This window comes from Oryx dammah, unplaced genomic scaffold, assembly GCF_014754425.2.
Source record: "Oryx dammah isolate SB20612 unplaced genomic scaffold, SCBI_Odam_1.1 HiC_scaffold_28, whole genome shotgun sequence".
Taxonomy (NCBI): Eukaryota; Metazoa; Chordata; class Mammalia; order Artiodactyla; family Bovidae; genus Oryx; species Oryx dammah.
Genome location: NW_024070212.1, coordinates 78,309,664 through 78,336,986, shown reverse-complemented (window position 1 = coordinate 78,336,986; position 27,323 = coordinate 78,309,664). Strand labels below are relative to the sequence as shown.

At 40.4% G+C, this 27,323-nt stretch overlaps 1 protein-coding gene across 1 annotated transcript in view; it reads right to left on the bottom strand.

Annotated features, from left to right (window-relative positions):
* Positions 1–25,630, bottom strand: part of JAK1 (Janus kinase 1) — a 133,081-nt gene extending 107,451 nt beyond the window's left edge. Inside the window, exon 1 of the mRNA XM_040232668.1 lies at positions 25,389–25,630. The gene's annotated coding sequence lies outside the window, so the exon portion shown is untranslated. The remainder of the gene's footprint in view (positions 1–25,388) is intronic.
* Between the last annotated feature and the right edge of the window lie 1,693 nt (positions 25,631–27,323).

Here is a 27,323-nt window from a genome sequence, read left to right as displayed (position 1 = left end):
GAGGAGTCTAGCATACTGCAGTCCATGAGGTGGCAAAGAGTCAGACAGAACTTAGCAACTGAACAACAACAAAAAGTTCTAAACATAACTGAGCAGAAAACTACTATTGTTTACTTTCTGCACTTTCATTGTAGACTCAAAGCTAGGCGATCTTTCCTTTGCAAGATTATTTCTTCAGAATATTCTTCAGGTAAAGGGACAACAAAACTGGTGTTGACATGGAAGGAACTGTGAAAATGTGGACAAATCACATTCATCTTCTTTAACTGAACAAGAATAGTGGTTCAGTAACTCTTTATTAGCATACACACTCAACTGTAACCCAAACGAAAGTTTCATTTCCCAAATCCAACTATTTAGTATGCTCGACATGAATACGATTCTTAGACTTTAAGCCAGATTATCAGTCAATGCCATGTGCCTTAGAACTAATAACAGTAGATAACATAATTAGCTAAATATAATACATGTTTTATCCTAAAATTTTATATTGGGGTTGGAGCAGAATGGGAGAAGAACATGTTATGGAGCCCAAACAGTTGCTTATACCACTTTCTTGTTCAAAGTAAAGTAATTATCCTAATTTTTGAAAAAAGAAAAAGACCAAATGAAGAATATCATAATGTGGAAAACATAGCATTACATGTGCTTTCTATGTTTAATCATTAAAGAAATGCCTGTATTTAATCCCTTAAATAGATTTTTTTTAAATTTTTTATTTCAATGATTCAGTTCTATTTGGCTAATGGGAAATTACTCAAATGTCAGAGAAGCTCTTTGGTTGGTTTTTCTAACTCTCCCAAAACCAAAATGTAACCTTTTATTATGTCGTGTTACTAGTTTAAGTGTTGCTATACAGCCTCAGAATTCCTGGCCCCATCCTAATTAGTATTACAAACACTTACTCTCTAAATAGAACTTCCTGATTTATATCCACTTTCTTATCAGATCCTCCTTAGTAATTCTGGTTGAAGGTCAAATATGACTTCACGGAAGAAACTGAGTCAAAGAGAGGGTTAAGCTACCTCCTTAATATCACCCTGGCACCAATGGCCTGAAAACAGTCCAGGGCTATAAAGTCCTTTCTATAGAACTTTGGTATAGATTTTAGTATATATGTTTAAGAAAACAGAACAATTTTTGAAGACATGGATTTCAAGTCAGTACAAAGAATGATAATTTTTTTGTGGTGAGGTAACTGGATAGTAAGTTAGAAAAAAATATTAAGAAAAATAACATTCATCTTACACCTTATACTAAAATATGTGTTCCATCATTTAAAAATTTCAAATATACCAAACACTAAGTCTAAATAGAGATAAACACCTACAATTAGGTAAGTCAAAAGGTCTCTCCAACATGACATCAAAAGTAGAAACCTTATAAAAAAATATTTGATAGATTTGAGTACAAAAAATTTAAAATTTCTGTACCAACAGGCCATAAGTATATAAGCAAATAACCAGAAGAAAAATATTTGTACCATGTATCACAAAAAATTAATATTCTTAATATATAGCTTATTTTAAAAATAAAGAAAAACACAACCACACCAGTAATAAAATGGACAAAGGGCTTAACAAGGTAATCCATAAGGAAAACATGAGTTCTCAACACGAAAAAAAAAATTTTAATATACCAATAACCAAATATCTATAGATTTTATCTTTTTTTTTTTACTAATAGACTGGAAATTTGCTTTAAATTATAATATCCACAAAATGATGAAGCAAGTATTCTTATTTAGAAATACAAAGATCATGTGACTGTGTTAAAGATGGCAGAGTAGAAGGACAACGTGCACTCATCTTTTCCTGTGAGAACACCAAAATCACAACTAGCTGCTGAGCAACCATCAACAGGAGAATGTTGGACCCTGGATACCAAAAAAAGATACCCCACATCCAAGGGCAAAGGGGAAGCCACAACAAGATGGCAAAACATCTCTATATTTGTGATTTTCATAAAAACTTAATTCAGAGCATTTGAAACAGAAAAGGGAATGATGATGATGGAGGAGATTCACCTGTTCAAGATATTGATACTCCAGAGGTTGACTTACATCAATTACAGGTGAATACACTTAGGAGATAAAAAGACACTTCACACCCCCAGCCAGACCAGGACTTAATAAAGCACAGCTTGTCAAGATAGTTGATTGCAGTGAATGAATCTTAATGTACTTTATCTACTCAGTGAAGACAAGAACAAGTAAGCTCTCAAGGTTGACAGTAGTGTTCACTAGGAGAGATGGGTTTGAGACTAAGACTTGGATGCTCAGCTATTAAGACTGCTTACTTCTTTTTCACATGTAGAAATGTTCCTGGTGTATTTTTTCTACAGAAGATTTTCTCTGGTTTTCTTTTTTGACTCTAATAATTAGTTGGAAACTCATGTAAAGTGAGCTTTTCTAGATTAAAAACTATTTTAGATAAAGATTATAACTATTTTTAAAATAGAAATATAAACATGTGAGTTTTGAACAGCAATTTGTAAATGCCCTTTGACATAAAAGTTCTAGCAATTTATTCTAAACAAGTAACAATGATATACAAAATTTAGCTATAAGAATCATCAAAGTTATTTAAAATGGCTAACAAAACAATCTTAAATATTCATCCAGGAACACAGAATCATGGTGAAGCCAATCTAATAGAATTCTACACGGAACAAAAAATTATTATATATACACATATATAATTATGTATATATACACAAGTGTATATATGCAACCCCAAGGACTGTAACCCACCACGGTCCTCTGTTCATGGGGATTCTCCAGGCAAGAATACTGGAGTGGATTGTCATGCCCTCCTCCAGGGGATCTTCCTAACCCAGGAATTGAATCCAGGTCTCCCACATTGCAGGTGGATTCTTTTATCATCTGAGTCACCAGGGAAACCCATATACATGTGTAATTATTGGAAGATGGGACAATATTCACGATTCGCTAATAAATGGGGGCAAGGTTATAAAACATCATGCAGTGTATAAACACAATTTATTTGGGGCATGGGCACATAAGATTGAGAGGATACTCACCAAAATACTGACTATGATTAAGGGATTCCAAGTGGTTTTTATTCTTTCATCTGTATTCTAAATCTTCAATAAATAGGAATAACTTTTGCCAAAAAAAAAAAAAAGAATTATCACTTCTCAAACCTAAGTAACTTCCAAGAAAGGGAGCCAGCAGCCAATAATATTCTATGTAGAAAGCAACTGACTGTCCCTGCAGATCTACTTAGTGAATCAGACACACAATACAACCAGCCATTCCATCCTCAGATCCCAAGACAAAAGAGTAGATCAGAACGGCCAGAATGCCTAGGCTCATACTACAGTGTAACTGTGTCCTACTGCTCAGGTTGAAAAACACTAGACTTGAACAGCCCACCACCATTTAGGAAAAAAGAGATGGGATCTCCTTCAGTTGTACAACTCCCTCCACACTGACAAGCTATTGTTCAGTCTTGAAGTCATGTGAGACTCTGTAACCCCGAAGACTGCAGCACACCAGGCTCCTCTGTCCTCTACTATGACAAGACAGCAGCTCAAAAAACGGTATGAAGGGTGGGGAAAGAGCTGTCTGTAATGCAAAAAATTAAATAAATAAATGCCAGTGTATGCAAAATGGTATGAATCCAATAGAGAGCAATTTACTATCGATAAAAATTATTTTTAAAGAAATTATAAATGCACTTATCTTTTAACCCAACAACCCTAAGAATTTATTCAACCTTGTACATATGAGATTATACAAAGAAGCACTGTTTGCAGTAGTAAAAGCATAGAAACAAATAATGTATCCATGAATAGGAAGACTGGTTAAGTAAACCATGGTACAGAACACACTGGAGCTCTAATACCTACATGCGTACATTTATACACACGTCCACACGAATAAACAGTCTAGTCTATGTCCTAATACAGAAAAGAGAAGCATACACTGTAAAATGAAAAAAAGCAAAGTACAGAAAGTATATAGAGTATGCTTTCCTTTCGTATAACATGTAGAGAAGAATATATACTTGTGTATAATCATATCTGGACACAAGAAATGAATCAAAGCAGTTACTTAAATAGGCAGGAAAGGAAACTGCCAGTTTCAAAAGTAGAAGCAAGCCTTTCCGATCTGTACCGTTATACTGGCTTACTTTCTGAAGCATGTGAATTCAGTACCCATGTCAAACAGAGTATCAACACTACCACCACCAGTAACGATAGTTATAATGAAAAGTTCAAAATGCTTGCCAATAAAGCCTTGAAAAGAGGGAAATGTGCCACCACAGAGGGAGGAGCATCAGAGCTGAGCAACAAGTGTCACAAGGAGCCTCTTCTGCCTCTGCTGCACGAAGAAATGGTGAAATCATGTACAGATCACCCACCACAGGAAAGTTTTCTGCACATGTTGTCTCATTAATACTCAAATTAACCCAAGCAGGTAAAACTAGCCACATTTCTGCAAATAAGCAAGTGGGGGTACACAGTAAATGGCAAGGCATTAGGTCACGTGTCCAAAGTCACAGGGTTATCTATGACTGGAACACCTGATCTTACCTGTTGAAACTCTCAAAAGAAAAATATAGAAGTCTCAGTAAAAATAAAATGCTCTAAGTCAGTCAGTCACTCATAACCACGCTTCCTTCCGCAGTGTTTCCTCTAGTATTCTGTTTTCTAAGTCTTGTGAATAAATGTTTGCTAAATAAAACAAACGCTACAGTAATAAAAGGATGGTCTATATTTGCCAATTAATGAGCTCCAAGAAAAGTTAATTATGAGGAACATTATCAGATGATTTTTTTCCCTTTCACTGAGGATTAACTATTGAAATGCATGCAAAATCTCTGAATGATGAACTTCACAGGAACTATAAATCATCTTTTCCAATAAGATGATAAAAAATGATGTAACTACATCAGGGAGTGAGGAAACAAATAGCAACTAACATTTATTGGACACTTATATATACCAGTCACTGGTTCTAAGTGCTTTGAACATAAGGACCCACCTAATTCTCATAAAACCCTATGAAGTACTACTAGTATATTCATTTAACAGATGAATAAACTGTGACAGAGAAAGTCAAAAACCTGTCCACACAGACTGTCCAAATGTCACTGCACACACTACTCCCCACCATTCAGTATTTCCAGGCTGCAGCAACTGAAAATGAACCAGAGAACAGCTCTTCACTAACAAATTTAATCATGTAAGTTTTTATTCCAAGAAAAGGAGGCTTCAACTGACTGCCAGATGAATCGATAAGACAAAGTTAAACCCCCTGATTTCAGATATTTGGGCTACAGTCCAAGCCAGAGACAAAACCAACAAATAGGCAGTAAGGAATGAGGGTGAAAGACAAGGAGCAATGAGAAATGTATTTCTTTCTCAACTTCTTGTAAATATTAAGTGAAAAGGTATCTCCATAGTCACACATCTGAAAACCAGTTGACTGAGTAACATTCAACAGTTTCTTATTTTTGTTCTTCCAGAAAAGTAGAAATTAAGCAACATCAAGCAATTCTCAAACTTATCTGACCATAAATTTCTTTATTCACAGAGCCCCTTGAGAACAAACCATACTTACGGGAAGCTATTGGACTAAAAGGATATTCAATTGTCAAAAATCTATCAAACTTGGTGACTAATAATCCAGGAGAGATGAGTCAAAATAAGCCCCTGTTTATGGCTTAAGTGACCAGTGAAGGTGATATGACAAGGAGGTTAACATACAGGGCAGATATTCTATGGAAAAACATAAACTTACTTCTAGACCTGTTGAGTCATCTTAAAAAAAAAAAAAAAAAAAAACTGCCAGTTCACAAAACAACTGAAATCAGCGTCTCAAAGAGATATTTGTATATCTATGTTTACAGCAGCATTGTTCATAATTGTCAAAAGGTGAAAGCGACCCAAGTGTCCCCCGATGATGGATGAATGGGTGAACAGAATGCGATACATACATTGAATAGAACAGTATTCAGTTTTTCAAAGCAAGGAAATTCTAACACATACTGAAGCATGGATGAACCTTGAGAAAATTATACATTCATTACAAAAGGATAAATATTGTATGATTCCACTTAAATGAGGTACCTGGTTTAGTCAAATTCATAGAGACAGGAAGTAGAATGGGGGTTGCCAGGGGCTGGTGGGAGGGGAGGCTGGAGTGAAGAGGTTGTTGGTGGGTACAAAGTTTCAGTTTTACAAGATGAAAAGCATTCTGGAGACAGGCACATAACACTACCAAACTGTAACTCATAAATGGTCAATTTTACGTTGTCTACTTTACCACAATCAACAAAAATTTTAACTGCCAATTCAAAACGTTAGACACTTGTTGTCTTTATCTGTGTAGAAACTTCTCATCCCATGTGGTTCTAATGGATCTACGAACCACAGTGTCCTGCCCTGACTCCCACTGATGCCCCGGGTCTGACCAATCACTGTCCTCCTAAGAGACCAAAGGGTGACCAAGCAAGAGTCCTTCAGAGAGATTTTACAAATGGAAGCCAGAAGAACACCACGCTGGGGCAGCCAATTGTTCTCTTGAGCCGCTGGGAGAAAAACCTCACTGTGGCAAGAAATGAGACCAATGAAAGAAAAGCAGAAACAAGGAGGGCTCCTAATGAAGAGGACAATCCTTGACATCACTGGAGCTCATAGATTCTCCTCCTCTCCCTTTAACAAGCTCCAGTTACATGGGCCAAGAAATCCCAATACCTTTCCTGTGCAAACCTCCTCCCCCCATCCTCAGACACCAAAAGAGAACAGGGACATTCAAAAGAAAAGCAAGTTCACTGAGCAATACAACCCTGAACAAGAATTTTCTCTCCAAAGCTCCTTTGGAAATTTTATCTGTAGTATCACATACTAGAAGAACAGTAGTACACAGTTCCATCATTCAGTAAGCACAATTCCAAATATAACACAATTTTTGCCGTTGGTAAATACATCAACATGTTAGGTCAAAATACCATTATTGAAAAAACAATCTAAATCTACCTAGGTTATATAGAGAATGAGAGATGTACAATGCATAAAACAGAAATAGATTTATAAACGTAAGTATTTCTAAATTACCTCAAGTATAACATAAAAGAGAACATCTAAGCATTACTCTGAAAACTGAGGCTTTGGAGGAACATTCTAATACTGATGACAAAGGACAGAACAATACACAAATAAGATCTTTTATCTGTGCCTTATTTGAAGAACTTTGCCCTTTCCCTGTTGTTCAACTCTATGCTCTGTAACTACAGGTTCCCTTGGTTTGGTTTTCACTAATAACTGACAAGGTCTAATTTTATTAAACATAAAGCTAATCAAGAATGTTTATGACTGCCTAGGTATAATGACTCTCTTGTGCAAACCAGGAGACATGGAAAAAGCAAATAAAAGAAGAAGAAACGGTGCTAGCTCTGCAGACTTTGTCTGACTTACACAAAGGGGATATCTAAAAAGCTGTCGTGCTTGGAATTAATGTCAAACCAGTTTCATATCTGGAATATGAAAGGCTCACAACATAGGCTACAAGAGAGATGCCTGAAGCAAAATTTTACAAATAAACTGTGCTCCCTGGGGAGTGTAGTTGTGAACTTGTTATCACAAGACTTTGCAAAGACAAGCTAGTCTTGTTGATTTCACTGAAGCAGATCTGACCAATAAAATAACTTCACAACACTTTGGGAATACTATCCATGTGAAATCTTTATAACCACTAATCAGGAAATGATCCATCTTCTGAAACTGCCTTGAGCCTCTCTCTTATCATGAAAGATTAGTAGCCAGCATTTTAATCATAAGAGGAAAAAAGAAAAGATGACCCTACTTCACTTGGAAGGGTTTTAAAGGTGCACTGCAGCACACGTGGTAAACTTAAAAATGACAAAGCTTGTCTCTTCCACAGGATTATTTTCCAGCTATTTTAGGTGGCTTCATCTCACAGCTCCAGAGCAAACCTTGGAACCTGGCAGCCCAAAATGTTTACGGCGCTCTGGGGAAGATCTAACTGTTAGAAACACTGCTCAGGCATCCCACAGCCCACAGAACAATTTATTTGTCAAGAAACCTGCAGAACTTACTGTCTTAGAGAACCAACTGGGCAGACGTGGGATGTTTCTGTTAAAGTACTGTGTGTGCTTTCTACATCATGGCATAAATAATACCCAAATTTTAAAATGTGAGCAACTTTCACGCAACAATACCATATAGTCTCCTAATAATCAGAAAATTCCCCAAAAATGTAGGCACAAGATATACATAACAGGATTACTTATGGTAGGAAAAGCAAACAATACATATGCAACATATTTTACAGCTAGGTAAACAAACTTTCTTTCATTCACCATTATCATATACCATAAAAAGTTGTTTCCCTAACCAAAATTTATTACCTCGTAGGGGTAAAATTGTGAGAAGTCACTTGGCGAAAAAACCAGACTGTAACACTACAATCTATTATCGCCTAGAAATTTTTTTTAACTTATAGATTCATACATACACAAAACAAAGGCTGAAACCATAAACACTGATATAGTAACAAAAATGTTTATCTGAGTGACATCTTAGAATTATTATTTACTTCTAATTTTCATAAAATGCAAATATGTTATTTAATTTCTTTAAAATGCTAAATAAATTTCTAAAGAATTCAGCATTAGCTATAGTAAATTTCTAATGACTGCCTACAAAGAGCCAATGTTAGGCCCTGACTTCTCTAAAAGTAAATGCAAGAATGGTTAACAGTATTCTATTTGAAACTGTAACTACTTTTCAAACAAAAATAGGATAAATAAAATATCTAAAATTAATCCAAACATAACTCTTTAGAGAAGCAACTAAAATGCAAAGGCCTAATGTCTCTAGAAAGAAAATCAAATATAGATTGATGGAGATCCCATAAAATACGTAGCTTTCTTATATAAAATTTAAAAGTTACAAACAGTTTTCAATTCGCAGCCTGAATGAAGCTTTTTAATGTCTAAAGATAAAGGGAAAAGGGAAAAAAAAAAAGAAAACTATTCTCTCCTCAGAGGCTCCAGTCAGGTTATGCAGACTGCGCTGAAGCACCCTGTTTCAGCCATACACACCGTGACTGAATTTCTTCCCAGTCTTCGATCCCACAGTGAGAATATGCCGAGAGCAGGCCCTGCTACAAGAACAAGACAAGGACAGGCAGTTCTGACTCAGGTGTGTGGACAGAGCCTTGACAGTGAGCAGAGGCGGCAGGCCTGAGACCAGGCCTCCAGGAAGTTCTGTGGAACCAGGCAGCAGAAGCGCCTGTGAGCAGCTAGACTCAAGCCGCCTTGTCGGAGGGGAGGCATTACAGGCTGTGCTGTCTCCTCGAACCGGTAAGAGCAGCAAGAGTAGCGCAGCCACCTGGTGCGGGGGTAGGGGAAGGGCACGGGGCTAACTCAAAATCGCTTAGCCTCTCTGAATTTCAGTTGTTTCATGTTTCAAATGAAAGTTGTACAAGACAGCACTTTTTTTTATCAGTAATGACTCCTCTTTGTTTTTGCTGTTCTTAATACAACTGTTACATCCATTAAGGTCTAATTAGATTTGGTGTACTTTGTAAAGTGGCTTTTCTCTTGACAAAAGAAATAACATAAAAAAGAAATGCCAAACAACGAAACAGGCTTTCCACAAGTCTATCACCGGCATTCATGCGATCAATAAAACTCTATTACTGACCAGCTTGCTCACTGGCAGGCACGAGGCCGACTAGGACTACAAGTGTAAGTAAGATCGACCTGGCCCCTGACCTCTGCAACTTCCAGTGTGCCAAGGGCCCAAAACCAGAGTTCTGTGTATCTTCTCCCACAAGACATTGCCCTTCATAATGGCCAGGGTAATGGGCTGAACCCTACATAATCCTAATTTCTCTCAGATAATCTCCAGATCTGCTATCCACAAATGCATCTAGACTTCTCAGAACTATTTGAACAGATGGGCACGTATTTAGTTCCCCAAGCTCTCCATGTGACTACCTTCTGTGTCATTTACGACTCAATCACAAACTGCGCACGATACTAAAGAGGTGGCCCACAGACGTCTTGGGTGAGTCACTAAGTGCTCTGATTCTCTGCTGTAAAACTGGGGAAGGAAGTGCCCCTGGGTGGCTTTGCTTTCTTTGAACTCTTAAAATTATTGTAAGATATTATGGTCATTGTGTAGCTACAAACCATTCAACAACAATTGCTAGAAAATGTCTATAAACTTAGAACTAAATATGCTGGCATTTCATAGCAGACCTGTCTCCATGGCCTCTTAAAACCATTAGAGCTATCAGTTCTAACCTGAGAAAAGTAAACAAGACTCCAAGCCAAGAAGGAACTCGTTTGACAGCTTTCCTTGCCTCCCAATAATCAAAGCAATATTCTCAGAAGTGTCTGGCTCCCAAATACCTTTAAATGTCTCAATTCAGCCTAGCATAAGCAGTATTTTCTTCTGATTGTTAACTGCACGGCAATATTCCTCTTTCAATGTTATCTGACATTTTTTAATTGAAATATACCTAGCTACAGAGAAGTATAAAAAATCATTGATTTTTTTTTAAAGAGGACTAACTAGGTCTCCTCACAGGGTCCCTACTATGAGGCAAACACAATGGTAGTGGTTGGGGATACAAAGGTCAGCCACGGATGAGGACAGACAACTAAGGAAATTAGTGCAATGATGTGTGTACTATTAAGCAAGGCACATGAGCCTTCAAAGTCTAGAAATGCAGGTACTATATCCCAACAAGTACAATGGTAGTCTCAAGTTTATAAACAGTTGGGTCTTTATAAAAATTCATTCCCAGTTGGTTATTTGAAATTTGGAGCTCATTTCCCCCCCAGTACACACTACTATAAACGTGGTTAGGTTTCTAAGCCAACACACAAGACTAATTGAACACAAAATACCTGGAACACTATACAGCTGCCCTACCAAATGAGCAGAAACTATTACTGCAGACAAAGAGAACCATGTCATCCAACCATTCTAAGCCTCAGTGTACGAATCTGAATGACAGGCACAGAATAAGCATTTCATAAATAATATTTGGTATATTTTTTTCATTTGCTTGAGATTACACACCTTTCATTCTCCTTAGAATAAAAGTATCCATAGTTGGGATTATCAGTCGTTATTAGAAAATGTTCGGGTTTTCACATAAAACAAAAAGAGATTTAAGTGTCTAGGCAAGAAATGCACAAAGAAGGGGATTGATGAAAGTGCACTGCACATGAGAAAAGGGTAGCATGAACTAAAATGAAGTACACAAGAAGAGCCTGAAGACAGAGGAGAAAGACAGGTTTACGACGTATGGAGGATTCTCCTGAATAGAGAAGACATGAGACGGAATCTCAGGAACTTTCCAGTTGACTTACTGGCTGTCTATACAATGAGAAGACGGAGATTAGCAAATAATAACAGTAGTAAAACCTTATAGGATGTTTGGTATACAATTACATGTGCTCATTTAATCTTTACAATCCTATGAAGTAGGTATGCTATCCTTATTCTGAAGTGGGGAAAACTGAGGTTGAATAACTAGTAAAATAAACTCAATTTGTAAAATAAAGTAGGATTCAAACCCACAGACACTGGTTCCAGATTTGGGAAGTCCAAACCATTATCTTATACTGATGCTTTTGTATATTAGTGGGAACCCAGCTATTTACATAAGGAGGTTTCCTGCATTAGAAGTTTATAGCATCACTGACTTGACAGACGTGAATCTGGGTGAACTCCGGGAGTTGGTGATGGACAGGGAAGCCTGGCGTGCTGTGATTCATGGGGTCGCAAAGGGTCGGACACGACTGAGCGACTGAAGTGAATGAGCTTGAATAATAAAGTTCCCACTTATAAATATATAAACATTATATAATCATTTACAGACTTTCTGACAATGTTCAGTATCTGGGTTGGGAGTGGGTAACTAACATTTATTAAATGGTACTGAATCCCAGGCACTGTCTGAAACAGAGAACTAAGTTATTTAACCTTCACAAAACAGCCATGGTGACAGGTTCTATTAAATCCACTTTACAGCTTCCATGATAGCTCAGTGGCAAAGAATCCAGCTGCAATGCAGGAGACCCCAGTTTGATTCCTGGGTTGGGAAGATCCCCTGGAGAAGGGATAGGCTACCCACTTCAGTATTCTTGGGCTTCCCTTGTGGCTCAGCTGGTAAAGAATCTGCCTGCAATGCGGGAGACCTGGTTTTGATCCCTGAGTTGGAAAGATCCTCTGGAAAAGGGAAAGGCTACCCATACCAATATTATGGCCTGGAGAATTCATGGACTGTATAGGTCATGGGGTCGCAAAGAGTCGGACAACTGAGCGAATTTCACTTTCACAGTTGAGAGAAAGTGAGGGTCAATTGGGAGCCCAAAATCTCAGTGTCAGAGGAAAGCCTAAGACCAGCTGCTCCTGGTTCCAAGTCCAGAATGCTTTTCATAACACATCTAGAATACTCAGATCTAAACAGGTAATCATGGGACATGTCATACAATAACCAAGTAATATAAAGTAACAGAAAATCGAGTTTGGTTTTAAAATGTCAAAAATATTTCACAGGAAAATACTAAATTATCTTTAGGACTGCTAAATTAACCCAACTGCCCAGCTCACCTCACCCCTCATCCCCCCACAAAAAACAATCCTTTCAGATATTCTTTATTACTTAGCATCTAACAATACCAAACACAACACAGGTGGCTAGAAGCACTTCTCCTAAAGCCTAAAACTGCTTCAGAAGCATTAGGCTGGAAAGGAGGGTAGCACCGCACTCCTTGGGTTCTCATGTAAATGCCAGAAATACAAGGGAGGGAGTGACAAGACAATAGAAAGAAGGCCTTTTTAAGAGTTAAAGTGTTTTCCAATTGGATCTCGGTAAAGGGGGCGGGGCGGGGGGGGGAGTAGAAAGCTTTTTTTTTTTTTAAATGAGAGTGCTGCAAATTTGAATTCCAGCTACACCATTAGCTTTGTTTGCTCATCTGGAAAATGATGCCGTTAAGATTCAACTCTCTGGCTATTAAAAGATTAAATTAAATATCAAATGCAAAGCACGTAAACAGCTGACACGTAGTAAAAGCTTACTAATCTTGACTCTGATCCTCTTGCTCGCTCTCCTTAGCAATTGACAAGATGTGCTACATGCCCCAGAAATGTGGGAGACGTGAGCTACCTGGAGGACAAGTTCACCAAAAGAGCACAAGACACTCAGAAAGTGGCCTGCTCATTTTCCACCAAACTCACATCAGGATGCCCGTATTGCCCCAGGGCCTATTTCCCGGCTTCTTCTAAGATATTCACCATCTTTAAGTCACATCAGGTTGCGTAACATAGGGGCCTAGTATTTTTTATTTAAATTCCTATTTCTCACCAAAAGCTGGGGCTTCTCATACACATAAACACACACACACACCAGAACCGTTCACTAAATGTACTTAACACATGTGACAAGTGATCTGATGGAAAACTGAGGCAGGGAAACTATTATGAGAAAAATGAACAGCAGCCTAAAATAAGCAAATAACTTGGCCTTGAGTTTTCAGGAAAGGAAACATGATTTACTGGGCAGTCTTTCTCTTTTTCTTTTTTACAAAAGGAAACATATCAATCCCTGAAGAGGAACATTAAAACGTATGACAGGACCAAGAATATCACAGTAGTCTTCCAAAATATTTGATCTTTCACAAAACTGTACTACTTCATATAAGAGTCAGGATTTAATGTGGTCACATTCCTAGTAAAAATGTTTCCCCTTTGAGCCACTACAAATCATTTACACAGGATTTAGCATTTACTGAATAAACAACATGTACCTTCTGTGAAAGGGGATATTACAGTGAATAAGTCCCTGTCCTCAAGAACCCTGGAACTGCACAGTGGAGGAACGTCTACAAAGGACCTGCAGCACAGGGCAGAACGAAATGGCCTAGAAAAGAGGACTGCACACAGCCAAAGAACTACGTATATATAACACATGCCTTCTGCGGGAGCTTGAGGCGCAGGGATGAGGGACACTTAAGAGTCAGACACGACTGAAGCGGCTTAGCAGCAGCAGCAGCAAAGGGACCCTGACAGTTTCAGAATTGTGACAGATGGAAAGCATGAGGCATGGGCAAAGTCCACAGAGGGTGAGGAAGCAGAAAAAATGTGAGCAATGTTGAGGCACAAATGTAAAATAGTGAACGATCTATTTGGGCACAGTGTAGATGAAAGAAATGAGACAATAAGCTGAAAAATTGAAATCTTATGACAGGGACCCTTGAATACTACACAAAGGTGGAATTTGGACTGTTAAAGGCAACAGTCCGGGAAATTCTATGACATGAGTCAACTGCAAGAAGATTCTCCAATGTCTGTGGGGAAGACAGACGGAAGGGGAAGGCTGGAGGGAGGGAGACTGGGTTGGAGACTACTGTGATCACCCAGGTAATGAAAGGAAAGCTAGGTCAGAGGCAGGGAACAGCAGAGAAGACAAAGGAGCCCCACACTGGGAGGGACACTGAGAGGTCGGGCAGACTGCTGAACTGGGGACTGGAGGGAGAGAAACCAAGATGAAATAAGGCCGGGGTCAGCACACTTGGGCCCACATGCCAAGCCTGGCCTCCCGCCTGTTTTCCACAACAAAGAAGTATACAAATTTTACTTTTTTTTTTTTGGCCATACCACGCAGCATGTGGAACTTTCCCAACCAGGAACTGAACTCACACACCCTGCACTGGGCGTGCAGAGTCTTAACTACTGGACTACCACAGAAGTCCCCGATTTTCACATTTTTAAATGGTTGGGGAAAAAATATTTTGTGACAAGTGGAAACTCAAATGTCAGCGTCCACACATAAAGTGCGCCTGGAACACAGGCACACCCGTTGCTTTACATGTTGTCTGTGTCTGCGTCTGCTTTAGTTACACAGCTGCCAAATTGTGGAGTTGTCACAGAGTGGCATGATCCTCAGAGTTGAAAACTTCACTGTCTTCCTCTCAATAGGAAAAGTTTTCTGACTACTGGTTTTGAGGGCTATGCATAGACATAGTACTAAGAGGAACAGAGAAATCACCCACTGGTTGGCTGGGTCAGAAAAAGATGCTGTCAACTCTGGAGCAGTTAAACGGGAGGTATCAACAAGACATTCACGTAAGCAAGCCTACCATGGAATGGAAAGCTCATCCCACCATGGGGCCTAGGCACCTGCTCTTCTCTGCCTGGTATTCTTCCTCCAGGTCCTGGCATGGCCTGGCTCCTGCAGTCTGAGCCCAAATGTCATTTCTTCAGAGGTAGCCCCTCTCCTGCCTACCTAAGCATTCTCTACCCATACCATACTGATTCTTTAGCCTCACCAGAAATTATCTTCTTAATTACCATGTTTAACATCTTAGAATGTTGGCTCCTTAAGAACGAGACCCTACCTCTTATTCCTCCCCAGTGCCCTGAACAGTTGCCTAAAGCTGCTCAGTCAGTATTTGGGCAAGTAGGGAGTGGGGAAGAAGGAATATGAATAAAAGAGACAATTGGAACACAGGTGAAAGAACTGCACAGTTCTAGGAACACATAAGATCTGCCATTTGCAGAACCTTTAAGAAAGTGTTTGGTGGGGGCAGGAGAGAGAGGAGAGGAAAAGAAGACAACAAAGACAAGGAGGGAAAGGAAAGAAGTATTGTGTCTCGGAAGCCAGACAGCAGTGGGGTGGGGCATCTTTCAGGAAGGAGTGTTTAGCAGCATCAAAATGTCTCAGATAACAAGTGCATTAAAAAGGCCTCAGTGTGACAGCAAAAAGGTCACTGCCGACCTCAAACAAGTCTTAAGAGTGTGGAGATGGTAGTCAGATAGCAAAGGGTTAAAGAACGAGCATATGTGGGGAGGTAAGACTTTCAAGGCATTTGGCAGCAGAGTGGGCAGAGGTGCTCCCAGGGGTGGGGCGGGGAATCCTTCTACACTGCCTACAGTGGCTCCAGTCCCACCCTACAGCCCACGTCTTAAAGCCTTCAGTGTCCCCGGCCGTGCTATGATGAGGCCCCGGTTCACCAGTGTGCCCCTCTGTTCTCTTGGCTCCAGCTGCAGTGCTGGTTCCACCTCAGACCCCTGCGCAGTTTCCTCTGGCTGGGAAACCTCCGTAGCTTCTTGGCCTGGCTAGCTCTTTCACTCTTCATATTTCAATTAAAAAAAGAAAGAATCACAAAGACCCCCTCTTCTTACTGCCCCCCACCTCTGCTTTATACCGAACTAAAACATCTCTCCAGGTACCCAGCCTTCTTGTAACAAGCAGTTGTGGAACTTTTTAAGTATTGTGTCTTCTACTAGCCAGGCAGCTTCTGAGGGCAGGAATCAGGCCCATCATGTTCTCACATAATATACAATCTACAGATAATGGGTAAGTAATGGAATGAACATAAAAACCCGAGAGCAATTTTATCTCAAGCAGTTTATGCATCACAAGTGGCTTATTACTTCCCAAATCCCACATCAGGTAGGCTTACAATTTATGTTCAGACCAGTCTGGCCTCCTCTGATCTCCCCTTCCTACTTCTGACCAACTAGGTGAAGGTCATTCTAAATATGTTAAAAAAAAAGGGGGGGGGGTTCAGACATCCTCATATATCAGATGATCTTCCCAATGAGGTAACTGATATACAGTGATTAACAGACTTGCCCATAGTTTTACAGATGACTTTAACTGAACAAAATCATTCAGAATATTAAATATAGGCATTAAAGCATCTTCCTTTTTAAATCTGTATTTTGTGAATTAGCCGTGAAGTGAATTTGCAGGTGTACTTGGCCAAACACCCAGAGTACCTCTCTATGATATAATCTCATCTATCTGCCTCCCTGTTGTGTGGTCCACTCAGCTAGTTTCATAATAAGATTTTCCGCTGGGAAAATATACATTTGGCAGACTGTTTTCTCCTTGATTTTTTTTTTCTTCTCTCTTTTCTCCCACTGTAACATAAAAGATTATTTTAAATTCTACTAATTGAAAAAATTGCTATAAATTACAGCCTTGCTACAGTCTGAGCAAATTAACTGTGCAAATAAGCCTGCAGATAAAATTGTGCTTAACTGAATAAACTGCTGTCAGTTCTAATACCCTTAAGCTCTTTAAGATACCATTTAAAACAAGAGTTGCATTAACTACAAAGTATTCTTATCTATTTCTGCTTTATAGATTCAACTTGTCTGAGTTACCCAACATACCTGGGATTAACAGATCTAAATTTACTTTTTTTTAATATCTATAGGTCAGTCAGCCTGTTCACCATCTGAGCTGGACTTCCCTACTTTACACACCACCTCCCCAGTAAAAACTAGGGAGTTTTACTATCACTTTCCTTGTCAAATGAGAAGACAAGGAGAAGAGGCAGCTAACTTCTTTGTTAATCAGAGCACATGGAATGAGCCTATCATCAAGAGTGCCTTTCCAACCAGATGGCAACTACTGTTCTTGAGAATATGAATAAATGCAACATAAACATTACTGAGAAAGAAATATAGATATATTCAAAATGTGATTAGGAAGAAGAGCCAACTTTTGTACAATTTTATATTTTAGGTAAGTCTTGCTTTAAGAAAATGCAACACATACATGGAAAAAGAAACGATGAAAACAGCATTCAGGGGAAACAACATTATTTAAGAGTTCTCATAAACGTTTATAATTCCTTAAACAGCAAATTCCCTAGGACATTACCTGATCTATAAGATTTTAAGCTTCTACACAACTCTAAAGACACCACTGTACAAACAGGTATGCTGGCGCCCCTCTGCCAACAGCTCACCACTCGCTAAGTAAACTGAATCAGGGACAGCAGCACAGTATTTCTATATTGACTTTCCCAGAAAGCCGAATACATTCCTACTAAATTATATACCTTGGATGGCATTTAAAGTTAAATTAAAAGCACCTTTGTTTCTCATTTTTTCTTAAAAATGGGGCAAAACTTAATTTATTTACCACCTTGGGGCTGTCTACATACTGAACTCTTCTAGATTTGAGAAAATGTCTTCTTTAGGTGCCTAAACATTTTTTATTTATCCATTTCTAACTGAAGCCTTTCTAATATTGAATGAATCAGCTACTCTTTGTTTTCTATTTAGTGGGTCCACTTCCCTACCATCTTACAGCATTCTGGATATAATTTGAACTCTTCATTTTTAACACAAAGCATATTCACCAATTAGAAAGGAAAAAAAAAAGAGAGCGAAAGAGCCAACAAATGTTTAACACCATAACATGTGCCTGGCACCAATCCAAAACCTTTAGGTGTAGTCAGTCACTCAATATTCAAATAATCCTAGAGGTAGGTACTACCTCAATTTCCTTTTATGGATAAGGAAACAGGTATAACCTGCCCACATTCTTACAGCTAGGACCAAACTAAACAGTCCAGCTCCAGAGCCTCCAAAAACACAGATTACATAAAAAAACAAGACAGTAAGTCTGTCTGTGTATTATCTAGAGGTGTAATTAAGTTGACCTGATTTAGTCTCTCCCCCCTCCTCACTGGTGGGTTCCAGCAATTATCATCACCTTCTCCACAGAAAGCCACAGCTCCTCCTTAGGTTTGCAGAGGTAGATCACTCAAGTCACTTTCCCTGAAGAGTGAAAGCTCCTCCTGCCGAGCAAAGATTCCTCACCGGGTTTTCACACTGAAGAAACCTCTTTCTTCAAGCCTGTCCCATTGCAATCGTGACGGCAGCTTCTTACTCCACCCCCACCTCTGCCTACCACTTGCATCTCTCTCAACCCCTAAAGCTGCCCTTTTCTCCTAGAGACCAGAAGTACCTGGCCTCATTTCCATTATGCTCCACAACTTGACCTCTTTCTTCCCTTCTTAATGGTTTGCTCATTTTCCATACCAATTACTGTACTGTGTTGTGAGAATGACACCTTCAACATGCTACGGTATTTATGATGGCATCTGCCTCTCCACTAAATGGCCCCACACAGGGTGCTTCACTTTTTGAGTTAAGGTTCTGCTTTTCATAAACCTCATTCACTTCCAATACAAAAATTAACACTGCCTGCCTCAGACAATGTGCCTTCCTGTATTCACTCTCTTAACAATTCCCATCTCTTGCATTTGTGGTATTTAATCTCCTACTGCCTTGAGAATCAGTTAGGTTAATTGTCTACAAATCTTTTATAAATTAAAACCAAAGCAAAATAAAATTTTACTCTACTATAAGGAAAGCATACGTGGACTTCATGACATCTATTCTAAGTATTTTCTATTTCCTAGCAGTCTTCTGCACAATTGATAAATAGTGTATAGTAAGGACCATTTTCTGTGATGCACAGGATGAACAGTTGCACAATGGTCAAATGAAGCTGATCCTTTATAGAACTATCGGTACTTCCATTTTCTAATGATGCTATTCTGAAGCTCAAAAAGTATGAATGGCTTCCCATCTTCCAGTTCATTCATTCAACATAGGCCACAGTCTCTGAGCTCACAATGCTCAGAGACTTGAGTAGTCTTCAGAGCCTGGCCCCATCCTGCATGTCCAAGCCCAGCCTCTTTCTGGTGCCTCTCAGTACCCTGCTCTGGTCACTGTGGCCACCTCCAAACTGGTCACCCACATGTACATGCCCACCTCTGTGCCTTTGCTCATGCTCTATCTCTGCCTCAATTTCCATCCACCCCTTAGGAAAAGAATTCCTACTCACTCCTCAGTTCAGTTCAGTTGCTCAGTCGTGTCCGACTCTTTGTGACCCCATGAATCACAGCACGCCAGGGCTCCCTGTCCATCACCATCTCCCGGAGTTCACTAAGATTCACGCCCATTGAGTCCGTGATGCCATCCAGCCATCTCATCCTGGGTGGTCCCCTTCTCCTCCTGCCCCCAATCCCTCCCAGCATCACAGTCTTTTCCAAGGAGTCAACTCTTCTCATGAGGTGGCCAAAGTACTGGAGTTTCAGCTTTAGCATCATTCCTTCCAAAGAATACCCAGGGCTGATCTCCTTCAGAATGGACTGGTTGGATCTCCTTGCAGTCCAAGGGACTCTCAAGAGTCTTCTCCAACACCACAGTTCAAAAGCATCAATTCTTCGGTGCTCAGCCTTCTTCACAGTCCAACTCTCACATCCATACATGAACACTGGAAAAACCATAGCCTTGACTAGACGGACCTTAGTCGGCAAAGTAATGTCTCTGCTTTTGAGTATACTATCTAGGTTGGTCATAACTTTTCTTCCAAGGAGTAAGCGTCTTTTAATTTCATGGCTGCAGTCACCATCTGCAGTGATTTTGGAGTCCCAAAAAATAAAGTCTGACATTGTTTCTACTGTTTCCCCATCTATTTCCCATGAAGTGATGGGACCAGATGCCGTGATCTTCGTTTTCTGAATGTTGAGCTTTAAGCCAACTTTTTCACTCTCAAGCCCAACTCAAATGATTTGCTACCAAAAAAAAGCATTGGAGGGACTTCCCTGATGGTCCAGTGGTTAAGCCTTCTCGCTTCCTCTGCAGGAGGCTTGGGGATAGCCCCTGGTCACTAAAGACCTCACATGCCCATGCTGCACGGAGCAGCCAGGAAAAAAAAAAAAAGCATTAGACAAGGGCTCCAAGCAGGATTCAGCTCTCTTCAGGGGCTAAAGTGCTCTTAACTCTGACCTCTACTATAACATCAACCACACTGTGTTATATTTATAGCAGGCTTGTTTCCATAAGAACTGTCTTATCCATCTGCCAGGAACTTTGTACCAAAGAGATGTTTGTATATACAAAGAATGAGTTAATGAATCTATAATATAAAAAGTGAGGAACAAGGTGGGAGCTACTTGGTGCTCTGACTTTAAAGGAGTGCCATGATGGTTTCTAGGAAACATTCTATAATGTAGGATTTACTTATTTGTATGTGCATAACCTGCAATGAAGACACTCTGAACATACATAGGATCATCCACCAAACTCTATAAAAGTAGAATTTTTGCCTGTTTTTTTCTGTTTACTCCCTCCCTGAAGCTCATAACAGGAGCTCAAAAAGTATTTACTAGATGAATAAATGAATGCAACAGAGTGCTGTGTGACTTTTAATGGTGAGTAAATTCAGTTACCACAGATTAAAAAACTCCCAACAAAGACCAGCTCAGTCTTCTGTCTAGAGCAGACTCAAAGAAATTTTCATTGTTCTAAAGCAGGTCTTGACTCGGCATTCAGCAGTTTACTCAGAGCACCAAGAAAAAACTGTGTGGCCACTGACAGCTGTTAAAAATCACAGATCATAAAACCTCAGAAGTAAATATACCACGGAAATGAACTTAAAACTTTTATGCTTTCTTGTTGCCTCAAACTGCCAAAAAAAAAAAAAGCTGGTGCACTTCAGAGGAAAAAATACTCATAGGAAGTAGTTTGCTGCCCTGAAACACGGTCATTTCAACATGGCAGCTGCTAAAACCCCATGTAACCATAGGGGTTTCAAGACAGGAAGCTTCAGTGGCACACCTAGCTGAGCGGAGAGCAAGAAGCAGAGAGGAAACAGCATGCCAAACAAGAACGCGGGTGGAGGGCAGTTGGCAAAGTACAAAACCAAAGAACCGATTCCTCTGATGTCTTCTATAACATAACTGACTGTACATAATTATGAGGGGAAAAAATGAAGGGCACAAAAGCAAACAGCACCTTCCCTGGGCACCAGCTGCTGCTTTTTCCATAGTTAACTCTTCTCCTGCATTAATGACTCTAATAGAAAAAAACTGATAAGAACTTGTCCTTAAATGGGTAAGGGAGTGGGCCATGGTTGACTTTTCTCCTATACTTTCTACTTTAGGTCTAATTTTTTTTTTTTTTTAACAATGAGTTAAATGAGAAAATCTTTACATTTAAAGAAATAATAGAGATAAAAATTTTATGTTCTAATAATAATAAAACTACAATGAAGAATTTCATAACATCAAGTCTTGGCACTCAACATACTGTACCCCCTTTCCTCCTCAACGACCAGTATATCTAACAATTCATTTATTTTAAAAAATCACATTTTACAAAGAAATATACCAAGGGGGTTCTCTATAAGTGATTGCCAAGAGGCAGAGGGATGGGGAAGTTTGGGATTAGCAGATGCAAACAATTATATGTAGGATAGATAAATAGCAACGTCCTACTGTATAGCACAGGGAACTATATTTAATAAATCATAATGGAAAAGAATATTAAAAAGTCTATGTGTGTATTACTGAGTCACTGCAGTATAGCAGAGATCAGTACAACATTATAAATCAACTATATTTCAATTTTTAAAAAATCACGTCTTCACAATAGTTATAATTTGCACAGCACTTCATGGTTTCCATCCATTATTTTTGTAATTTTTCCCAACAGCTCTGTGTGACGGCCAAAGTGGATATTTTACAGATGAAGAAAATAGGTGCCTGAGTGAAGCAGCCTGCCACGACAGAAGCCAGGATCTTGTTACCCACTTGGCTAAAGCACAATTTCTCAAGCCCAACACTACTGACATTTTGAGCCAAAGAATTCTTTGCTGTAAGGGGCTGCACCATGCATTGTAGGATGTTGAACAGAATCCTTGACCTCTGCCCACTGGACACCAGTAACACTGCCTCCTCCCACTCCCACCGCACCCCCACAGTTCTAACAACTAACAATGTCTCCAGAAACTGCAGATACCTCCTTAGGCGCACAGTTATACCCAGCTGAGGGACACTGGTCCAAAAGAATCTATAAGGTTTTTTCTGGTGTCTTTATTCTGTGATAAGGCTCCACAGAACACTGGGCCATGATAAATCACAGACCATCAGAGGCTGCTTGCTCAGCAAGATTCAGTTAATTAACCAATTCTCTATCCACTTAAAATAGTGTTTCTAATGTGAAAACAAACAAGAAAAATTTCCTTGTATAAACACTCACATCTCAGATGATATATCTTCTAAGAGCATATTACCACATTAGAACATAAATATATACATAATATAGATATATAAAATAATGTGTGTTTAAAGGGTAAAAACTTAGTCAAAAAACAGACCTCAGTCTTTGTTAATAAACTTTATGAATGCAGCTATACCTTAGTATCCCCTCTATTAAAATGGGTATAAACCTACACATTCTCAACACTTGCTTCAGCTGGGTTTCTGTCCAAACATATACTTCAAGCTATTCAGAAGAAACTGAGTGATAATTTCAAAACATTATTAGAATTTCTGGTCTGCAGTTAAAACCATTAGTGTTTGTGAACCCAGAATCTAAACTTGCAGATTTCATTATCCCATTTAGAAGCATTTCTTCATGTCATTTAAAGAGTCCCTTTTCCTGCAAAAAGCAACTCTGCCCTCAAAACTCCTTACTTTCACCAGCTTTTTAGCAAATGTCTGAATTGAAAACATTTTGCGAGCTAATTCCCCTGAACACTTTAAACCTGCAAAGGGTAGATAGCAATTGATCAGAGATAATTATAAACACATACAGAGTATTAGCCAAATTGATATTAAGACTGACTAAATTACAACAAATTGAAACATAGTTATAGTTTGGGAAATGTTTGAATTATTTTTATCTATGTATGTATAATTTATTCACCCTCTATCATCATTTCCCAATAATAATAAGCAATTAGTATATTGTGGAATGGGGAAACTAAACTAGATTTATTCAGTACGGAGTGTCTGCAATCCTAGTACTAAATACTAAATACACTGCAATCCTAGTACTAAAAAAATACATTTTGGTATTTAGAGAAACTAAGATACAGTATAAGTGCTTATCTAATACAACACGGAGAGTTAAGAGGTTGTGATTATTTCTATTCACACTGTTCATAATCTTGTAGGTATGATGCACTTGCGTCTTTAAATGTGATCTGGATCTATACATAGGAGACATTTTCTCCATATTACAATGCCTACTGTACCCAAAGTGTCTGGTACCCTTGTAGCCTCCATTAACCTTCACCACAAAGTACAGAAGAACACATTGATCCTTCAATAAAAACGACTGCCTGGTCTTGAAAAACAGTTACCCAAAGCAAAAGCCAGAAACAACACAAAATGGGGTTTTGGAAAGGAAGGAACAAAGATTTAATCAATATAAAATGTTCATCTTAAATATTTTTTTTCCAGTCTGTAAATGCCCATAACGCAAATCTCTTTCTTAAAAAAAAAAAAGCCAACAACCAAACACTCCACGATCACATTTGTTTCTGTATTATACTCATCACTTAACTATGTTAGGTTTTTAACGCTTTCATCCACCGAAAAAAAGTAATGACAATTTTATACAGATGTAAACTGCCACAGAGAGAAAACTCCTGGACTCTTAAAAAAAAAAAAAGTTAATAGCATGTATCCAACCAGGGACAGAAAACAGCTCGCAGCCACGTATTAAGCGAAGTGGCACGGGGGACGGGGTCCTCTTGCCATGGACACAAAGGAACTCACAAAGAATATGCCATACCAAAAAAAAAAAAAAAAAGGTGCAGAACACCTGGTAATAATCATATCCTTTTTCTAGTCTCCTAGAGAAGTTCCTCGGTAAACACATATCCAAGGCGTCCACATCCCCTGGAACCTTGGGGAGTGACTTACAAGGGGGTGTTTACTAGTCCTGCTAAAGCGACGTCTCTTTTTTGATGTTTGACGACCGCGCGCGGACGGAGTCTGAGGAGTTAGACAAGGAGCCAGAGACCAGCCCCACTTTCGGTTAAGCAGACCCTTTACAGAAGGATTCATAGTTCGCCGAATTGCTGGCTCTCCACTGTTCCTCTTCCCTGGCCCTCCGGCATAGGGTGCGTCATTCACACTTTTCGCCGGTTGCCTGGGGCCCGAGTCCCAAAGGAACCTAAAGGGGAGGGGGCGTCTCCTGAGTCCCCAGACGCCCCTTTGCCCCAAACAGGGCCCCAAATCCTAGAAACTTTCCTTCGCTGAGATGGCAAAGAAGTCAAAGGCTAAGACCCTCAGCATCCGTCCTGAGGCCTGAAAAATCCTCCTCCCGCTCCCCAGCAATTCTGCCAAAGGGCTGGCGGTCAAGTTCTCGGTGCAAGAGCGAGGGACGTCAAACCTCAACCCCGCGCCTGTATCTCCGGGTGGTATAAACAGGATGTCAGCGCGTCCCAGGCTTGTTTATGAAAACTTGGTGTGCACTCTGGGGGAGGGGGCAGAGAGCCTTAACCTTTCCCCTTCGGGGCTGGGGGGCCCCGGCCCCCGATCTCCCCGCCGCCAGCCGGCTCTGCTTTGTTGGAAATCCCCCGCCTTCCCAGCCTGCCCCTACCTCGGCCCGGCCCGGCCCCCAGGTCCAGCGCGAGGAGCGACCCAGGGTGCGCGAGGCCCGAGAGGGGCAGCCGCGTCTCCCACCAGTGCCCGGCTGAGCGCCCCTCGTCTCGCTGCCCACGGCCGCCGCAGAATTCCCTACCTCCACTCGGTGACACTCACCACTTCCGTGTGCGCCTGGGCCGTGGGGCTCCGGGTCACTTCGAGGGTCAGGGTCGGGCGGCCAGCTCCCTAAGCGGCTAACCCCCCAGGGCCCCGGCGTTGACGCGCCGGGGGCTGAGGAGTGGGCGTAGGGCTGGCAATCACCTTTCGGCTGCGGGCCGGAGCAAGTCTGCGGCGGCTAGCTACTCGGCGGCCGCCGCGGCCTTCGCTGGGCGATGCCCCCGCCTCCCGCCCCGCCCCGCAACTGGCCCCGCCTACCACCCGCGGCAGGTTCCGCCTCCTCGTGGCGTCAGGCTCAGCTGCCCCGGAAAGGGGGGCGGGGACCGCGATGGAGGGGGAGGCGGTGGCACCGCCACCGCGCAGGACCCAGCGCCTCCAGCCTTCGCTCCCCGCCCCCACCCTGCTTTGCTCACGCCCCCGCTCATCACTCGCTTCTTTTTACCACGTAGTCTAAAACACCAATGCAGGATGAGAGGTCTGCGGCTAGAAAGTGAAATTGTCAGGATTTGGCCGTAGATAGACCCCTCTCAGATTTGCAGTGCACTTCACCACATCTTTGTGCACTACGGTGCATTTCTCACAGTCCTTTGCCTCTTGTTCCCACTGAGCAAGAGGCAAGCTAGTGAAGCACGAGGCTAACAGGAACTTAAGAAATAAATCTTCCTACATTGACAGGTTACTTCACATCCTACCCATTCTGTATTTAAAGGTCTTAGAAGTTTTTTTAAAAAAACGTATAAATAGTAATAAACACATTTGTTGATATCTAATGTGTGCCAGCGATTTTAATTTTTTACTAATAATCCCTCGAAGTAGGTTTTATCTTCCTTTCATCCATGAGGAAACAAATCAAGTCTTAATTATCTTAGCCAAGATCATGCTATAGCCAAGGTCCCTACCCACCAGGCAGTTTATGACCAAATCCTGGTGATTTTGCTTCCTAAGCATGTCTCCGGTCCATTTGTTTCTCCAAGTGTTCCAACAACATGATCCTGGCTACCAGCATCTCTCATCTCATCTGAAGGACCACACAAATATATCTTAAGTTGTCACTCTGTATTCAATTCAGTCTCCAATTCTACACAGTGAGCTTTTTAAAATGCACATGTGAGTGTTCCACTCATTCCCATACTTAAAATATACCAGTATCTTCTCATCCAAAGAAGAAATCTTTGGATGAGAACCTGCCTAGGCTGTGCATAATTAGACTTCTGCAACTCAGCTCACTGCTCCCTGAGGCTTCCCCATGTGTCCTGACTCTACTAACCCTCCAGGATTCCTGGAGACTTGAGGAGTTACTGCGGCTTACTTCATACAGAGCAAGTTTTGGGTATGGTATGTGGTGCATGAAAATTGCATTTGAATCTGGAGTTCTGGGTTCTAAGTGTGACTCCCACCATTAACCACCTGTGTTACCCTAAACAATTTACAATTTACTCATAAGAGTTGAGGGGCAGACTAAACAATCTCCAGGGTGCCTTCTGGAAGGAGATAGCAGAGCTAACAGAAAAGACAAGAGAATCAGGTGGGGAAGGTCCAGCCAAGCTGCCTACCTTGTGTTTGAATGTCTTGCCTTACCTGCTTCTCAACACTGTTTGCATCATTTTCTTCACCTATCAAATACGAACAATACCTTCTTCATAAAGATTATGCTGAAAGTGACCTAAGATAACGCCAGGCCCCATACATGTGGTAGGCCTTAAAGAACAGGTGGCAGTGATATGAATGGAGACAGAAACGTTAAAGAACCGAATTTCAGGTAAGCCAAAGGGTACAGAAAAGGGAAAGTCAGGAAAGCTGCAATGAACTCACTGTGCTTGAGAACAAATCTGGTTGCTCTGCAGGACTCATGAAATGAAATATGAAGAGGAACTTGGTTGAATTCAGACCCATCCCCTACATACCAAGCATTGCATTGGGTGCTGGGGATTCAAA